Below are 7,754 nucleotides of genomic sequence, written 5' to 3'. Positions count from 1 at the left end.
CCCAGCATTGGGTGCTTGATTGGCTTCCACTAGGTACTAAGCAGTAGCCACCTGATTGGATAAACGCTTTCACCCGTGGGCGGTTTGCTCCTGGATTTCTGTTAAATGTGTCTCTAAAACATTTCAGGCAAGAAATAAGCCATACAGTTGCTGAATCTGTCTAAGTTTTTGATAGACAAGGGTTAGTTTAAAAGTTTCCAGAGGCGGGAAGTCACGCTAGAAGCCCCTGATTTACATTAATCAGCCTAGCCCTCAACTTTATAAAGATGAGGAGCAGCCAACATGACCTTCAGTCTCTTGATACGCAACGCTGCACTACCAGAATGCATCGCAGGCCTGCTTACATAGACAATGAATGGAAATGACGAATCCTATGGACAGGACAGTACCATAACTCAATAATACAAAACAAAACCACACCTCACCTATCTATATTAGCCTCTATTATGGCTCAGCTCATTTTATTGGATATTTAACCAGGACATAATTTCCTTCCCTACATTTGGGAGCAGGGATGTGATTACAACTGCCACAGTTAATACACATCCATTTACACAGAGGACAGAGCAGGACTGCATTGTGAATCCAACTGTGAGCAAATATTCATCCGCTCTTAACGGGCAATGAGTCACACACGTATTTACTGTAGGAAGTCAACACACACACATTCTGTACATCAACCTAGTTTCTGTATTTATTTATAGAGCATCTGACTCCTGGCTACATGTATGTGGCCCATATAGAAAGGTCAGTATTTAGATCATTTCAGTGAACCGTTGATCTGTATGATTTAAAAAGAAGTTAAAACATTTACAATAGCACTTGAACATTTTGTTTCTCAAATATTTCAATATTTGTGGTGGTTTACCTCTTTTTGTAAACACCCAGTAGCTCCCTGTATGCCTCTCCAGGATCTACTTTAATCACTTTTTCTTTTGGTTTTTCCTTCAGAGAAAGCTGCCTTTTATTGATTTCTGTTCCCACTATTCCACATTGTTGTTGTTGGCCCGACACCGAACCAATCTCAAAGACCTGGCAGCAACAAAGGCCAAATGATCAAACACGTTCGCCTCAAATCACCTTTCAAGGCAAAGACTGCAACTGATGCCCAATGTGCACACATGCTCTGTGTGTTAGAGAAAGAGTCAGATTATAACCCAAACACAAAAACCTGAAAATCAAACATAATGACAAGAACCAGAGGAGAGAATATGTTTTACTTTGCTTTTGTTTTATGTCGTCAGCCCAACAAAGAAAGAAATAAGGAGGTAAACTCAAACAGTACAGCTCTCTCTCTAACTGACTGACTCTACTGCTGATTCAACATTCTCAAACCTGCTGAATGGCTGCCAACGTTGCTGGACACTAAAACTACAGTAGGCTGGTGGCCACAGACGCTCAACACCGGGCCAATAATGGTCGGCAGCAGACGTGCTGAATGGTGAGCTGTGGATGCTTTAGAGTTTCCTACATGCACATAGGACACAAAAGATCAAAGTGAGTTGTATTTCTCTTTTTCAGAGGTGGTTAGCACCTTCTACTCCAACGTTTCATTTGATAAAAGGTGGTGACCGAGAGATAAATGAGGCCAGTTCCCGTCCATATTTTAAAGGAGAGCTCCCGTCTCCATCCGAGCCCCAATCATCTGTCTGGAAGGGTTTTACGATAACGCGATAATCTTTGGATCCTCCCCAAACTCCTGCTGATGCACTTATGATAAGTGGATATGTGGTGTAATGGGGCTGAAATGTAAATGTGGAAATGTAAATGCACTGGAATGCCTTGAAGTCTGGAGACACCTATAAAGAATACCTGATGAGATGTTCCCTGTGTTCTGCTGAGTGCTCTCTTCTGTTCTGCTCTAATGCACAACTCGAGGCCTTGCCATGTTCACTGATTCAGTGATTATGTTAAAAAGTCTATTCCTTCTACATATATCCCTATAGGGTTGATTTCCACCCTAGAAATATCACTGGTATTGGCTTCAATTAAACTGTCAGCTGAAAGATTGATGTATGTAAATTGTCCACTACAATAGATATAATAGGTTGCTAATTATACTAGTTTGGGTTTTATCCATAGCAGAAAAGCACAGGTGGGACTAATAGAGGGAGGGTTGGAGGGTTATTAGTGCTTTGTTGAATGGCAGCCTGTCATTGGCTGCTGAGTAAAAGAGACGTTCCTTCTCAGCTCCTCTGGCTCCTTGACGACTGTCAGATCTGTGACACAAAGACTTAAATATCAGATCTTTTATATTTGTGTCTGAACAGCTTTCCTTCTGTTTCTGGACACAAGGGATTGAAATAAAAGCGGAAGGTGCAATGAAACTTTTACTGTCACAAATCATACTGTATTTGAACTGACGTAATACCCAGTACAGCTAGATTTTTATCTGAAGCAGCTTCTATGTGTTTCACTTTCACTCAAGTCTAACTTTTTAATGCACACAAGCATGTGTGCAGTAGTGAAATATCACTAATACAGCTGGAACTGTGTACAGCTAAGGTTGACAAAGTACAAGTTAGACTGAGTAATGTCAAGTCTGAGGGCAATGGACCTCTAGTATCTCCAAACCAGACAATCAGAGATGGTCTGGGGATTTCTAAGAGCAAAGTTGTTGCTAGAACAACGGAGAGAACGGCCGCTAACAAACCTACACCCCTTATGACCTGGATTCGGACAGGCCAATCAAAACCGTTTATCTACATGATTGCGGTCGTACATAGTCTAGGTCGCGGCTCCGGGGGGGGAGAGGAGGAGATTCTGGAGGAATAAAACACGCACCAGCAAGTCCTATTCATGAGCCGTTTACTGGCTGGAGGAGAGCTCCAGCTTTGAGCAGGAGCAACAGTGAGTGAATGTCTATGTGTGTCTTTAGCACAGTAACAGAGAACAAACAGCCCCTTTAATAAGTTCCACCCAGTTTTAGCAATAAAATCAGGGAGAGTGTCTTCCTGTCTCTAGTTGAGCGAATATTCGGAAGGTGATTGTGGGTCTATGGGTCTCTACAACATCAATAACATGGAATTTTTGGTAAAAAAATCAAATCACTGAAAATGGAATTGCTGCGATAAAGGCCATGGGCTATGGGGTTTCAAGCAGAGTTTAACTGTGGTGAATTTTAATGCATTGCTTCACACAATGGATCAATAGCAAATATTGTTTACACTGGGGACATTTGAGGGAATGACTAACCTGAAAAATCTGATAATAAAGAATCTATCATATAAACTGTGTCGTGAGACGTGATGTAACTGTGCCACAACCAGACACTAAGTAGGCTGCTCCTAACAAGTCGAGAGTGAGATGTCCTAAAATGGCCACCGTACAGACAATAAACCCTCCTGATTTACAGTCGGTACCATAACCCTTCCTCTGGTGCCAACCTTAGGTCAAACTTTAATTTTTTTGCCACACTAGTGGTAAATGTGTTTTCTGTTGTGTATTTCAGCCTCACAGGGCTGTTTAGTATTTAGAAAATGTATCATACTATTTTTTGTAACCAGATTTCCAGTAATCCTGTAATCCTATTACACAAAATAAGTGACTTCCTAATGCAGCTCAGTTAAAAGACAGAGTCGTCCAGCTGGATTAAGTACTGATCCAATACAGACTGATTACGACCTCTTGCTTTTTGTCGAACCATGTGAGTAACATTACATTGTTAAAGTGGGGTTACCTCTTTTTTCTGGGCATTACTGTAATCCTATTGCTTGCAGGTAATCAGGGGCACAACTTTCCAATACTGCGCTGTAATAAGACACAGCTCTCCCTCTTGGATTCAATATTGATTCAATTTGGTGTGATTTCCATCGGAGCTCTGGCTGCAGACCGACTCGCCTGATGCCAAACAGACAGACTGGGTGATGGAGGAACTAGAGCCAGAGCTACACAAAGCTCTGCTGATCTGAATATGAATGCCGTTTGACTCAAGTCCAGAGTGAAACAGATCGAAATTGGGTGGGATCCAGTGATGAGTGCTACTTCAGAGTCTGATTACAGATTTGGTTTAGAGGTTGATTACCCGTTTTGTTGTCTGATCTGCTGAGTGTCTCTCTTTGTTCGAATTGTGTGTGCTGCAGCAAGAGGGATGTAAAGCAATGTTGAATGAAAGCCAGACTGGGTAAGGCAGGGGGAAAATGAAGCGCTGATCCAGAAGGGGTGTGCTGGAGAAAGAGAGGGAGAGAGATGTTCTGTACTCTGGTACTGATTTAACAGGTACACTTTGTAGATCTCCCTTTTTTATATTATGAAAAGAGTTTGGCTTTTGGGGACTGTGGGTCTGGGAATAAAATTAATTCAGAAAATAAATGGAAAACATCAAACTTCTGTGAATGTTATGTACAGGGAGGGAAGGGGGATAAAAAGAAAACATACAAGAAACCAGATTTTGACGCAAGGGACATACCAATAGTAATCAAGGGAACCAAAGCAGGTTTATTTATAGAGCGGCTTTTACTCACAGCACAAAGCACAAGTGTCCCAGCTGCTGTTTTTGTAAACTCCTATCCTATGTTCTTTTTTTTATCCAGATATATGAACAGTATTTCTTCTTGAATGAAAGTAGATGTGCACATGCATTGTTATGTAGATATGCTGCTGTATAAAGGCCATTATGCCTTTGAAGATGCTCCTTTATATATGCAGAGCTCTGCAGAATATCAAACTGCATCACTGTCATAAGCATAATTGCAGTAAATATTTCCTTGTTGAGTGTTGTTGCTCTGTCCAACATGGAGGTCTGTCCCTGTAATCATGTGTAACTAATTTACAACCAATCTGGGTTCCTGAATGTCCCGCTGGCTCAGTGGGAGATGATGCTGCTACACACTCACAGTGTTGTAGATTGGAAACGGTTTGATGGAAAATGTGATGTGCCTTCCAAACACTCCTCTCCTCTTTGCTGTGGTATCAATGGACTTCCAATACAAGATTTAGCAACTCAGGAGACGGAACACTGATAATGCAACGTAACAACTACAACTACAGTTTGGTTGAGCTACGAATACGATTTTGAAAAAGATAGTTATGGTAAAAGAAAACAGCAACTTTGGTCTCCACATAAAAGTCAGCCACGCTACATATTGCTATATATATGCTACTCTGCTTTACTATATAAAGGTTAAGTCCCTTCTACATTGGCACTGGATGCTGATTTTGCAATGAAAAATCCTCCATCTGAGGTAATTCCTAGGAGTCCTGGGGTGGATTTACAAAATTAGCACTGGATTTAAGAAATCGTATTATTGGAAAATATATCAATTATGTATTTCTTTTAACACTTTTTTTTTTTTTTTTTTTTTTACTTTTTGTTCATATTGTGTATGAACAATTGCTATGGGTCTGTAAAATGAAAAACTATACGGGCTGCACAAATCAAATCTACTTGACGGTCCAGATTTGGGCTTTGCATATGATATTTATTATCCATCAATATCAAAAACTATGCAAACAAATAATAGAGATCTGTATCTGTTTAAAAGGCCATTAAGGATTTATTCCAGGATCAAATCTGTACTTTAAGATAATCTGCTCATATATGCTTACTATGTAATACAACTAAATAATATTGACACTCACGTACTACAAACAGTTCAAAATTATCTAATAGTTGTTAATATTGTCTTAATCTAAAACCAAAAAGTATCAATTTTTATTTGATATTGTTTATTTGGAATATACAATAAGCTAAACATCTTTACATTTTACATCTAATGTCTATAGGTCATGTTATTACAAATCAGGTGTTCTCTACATCACATTATTAAATAATGGGGGTCACTGCTTTATAGGGAGGCTAGAAAGACACCACCAAGTGGAAAGCATTTAACTACTATTGCCTGCATTGGTTTAAAAGGCTTTCTACTTTAACAATGTGCTTTCTTCACCATTTATGTAATCCTATGAATAAAGCCATTCAATCAATGCATTATACAAATTTGATTTGGTTGGAGAGGTTAAAAATCCATCTGTGTTCACATGCTGTTATGGACTAATTCCAAACGACGCATTACACAAACTGGACATGACCTCAATTGGCTCCTTCTACTGGACAATTATTGAAATCTGTCAATTAGGTAAGTCTGCATCACTTGACCTGTCGCCTTCCTGCACAGATTTGTCTCATTTAAATAAGAGGAGCAGTTTTTGTTGGTCAGTGTCTTGTGAATGCCAAGGACTTAAATCAACACATTTCCATTCAATTACATGAATTTGTCAAACACTCTGAAAACACTATTCTTATCTTCAACCACAGAACTGTATATTAAAAAATCTATCCATGCAGACTTAACAATATGAGGTCTGAAATGTTACAAGCTTCACAAGCTGTTCGAACAGGTTTTCCACCCCGATAGTAGAAGCTGGAAGAAATAAAATGATCCAGATTTGTTACTGTGTCTCCGGTCGGGTGCTCTCTGTAGCATCAACACCATGCCTGACTACTCAACTGAAAATATGACAAAGCCCAGCAGAAGTTGGTACGAATAGTGGTAGTGGCTATCTGTAAGCCCTAAATCTCCATAAAAAGCAGTTCACCGTAACGTCTTTTAAACATGAACGTATTGCACCATAACAGAACAAAAAACACCAACACGAGGCTGATCAAGCTAAGGGGTTGTTACCCATCACTGGAAGAATAGCTCCTTTACTACAGTAATACAATACTCCTTTAGAAGAAAAATATTTTGAAGAAAACCGACTATAAACTTGAATTTGAAACTTTTGAGCAGGAAAAGGTTTTGCTGATCAAGCATTCTCTTTTTTTAGCAGCAGCTTGTTATTTCCATACAGACTGTGGAGCGACCTCAGAGAAAACACTGCATTAGCAGGAAGCATTTCAAAATCATTATCAAGAACTAATTCAAGTAATTTTTCTCTTTTTTATTAGAATTTTCTTTCAAAGATGCACCAGCCAACTCTGCTTGTTAATGTAATTGCTTGCCAACCGTTGCCAGACTTGCCAGAACTTAAAAAAGCAAACAATGTTATAATGTCGGTACCAACATGAATCCACACTGACAACAGCCTCTGTGAAGAGCAGCAAACTACAAACTATTCACAAACAACCAAACTCAAACCAAAATAATTGACATCTTTTAGTTTCTGTCTATTAACCTGTGCCTGAATTACTGGTGTAGCACAATGGTGGTCCTAAGCTGGTGGGGCAGCAGGCAGATGTGAAGCCCCAAAGTGATGCTAATGGATCTGCCCATGTGTTTGATCCCTCTTAGTGTGCTTCTCTTCTCTGAATCAAAAATGTAATCATATGACCATGATAATATTTATAACATGGGGAAATATAACAGATTATTTTACACCATTTTGACAATTTAATTATTAAAAAAAAGATGAAATGCTCCTTCTGACCCTAACCCTTCAACATAGTGATGCATTCTTAATGTGGCGTTTTCTGTCAAGCACACTTGATTGTCCTAATGCAGCTAATGGTCCCTCTCTATGGGTGGGATTTACAGCTTGGCATGCTTTGGATAGTTGTTCTTCCATTATGCATGGTGTGGTGTGATGCTATGTTTAGAAAAACAGTCACAGAGAGAGAAGGATGTGGCTGCAGGGAGCGGTTGTGCATTTGTGTAGTGAGCAGTGTGACGGTTTGGAAGTTTTTCACTCTGGAAATGTAAAACAGGCAAAGAACGAATAACAAGTCAAGATATTTATGTCTGTGCTGCATAATTTCAGTCTCATACATGTTTACCCTCCCTCTTCTCTCTTTGCTTTCATCCCCAACTCTTCCT

This window comes from Anoplopoma fimbria, chromosome 12, assembly GCF_027596085.1.
Source record: "Anoplopoma fimbria isolate UVic2021 breed Golden Eagle Sablefish chromosome 12, Afim_UVic_2022, whole genome shotgun sequence".
NCBI classification, from domain to species: domain Eukaryota; kingdom Metazoa; phylum Chordata; class Actinopteri; order Perciformes; family Anoplopomatidae; genus Anoplopoma; species Anoplopoma fimbria.
Note: the sequence above shows the minus strand (reverse complement) of the source record.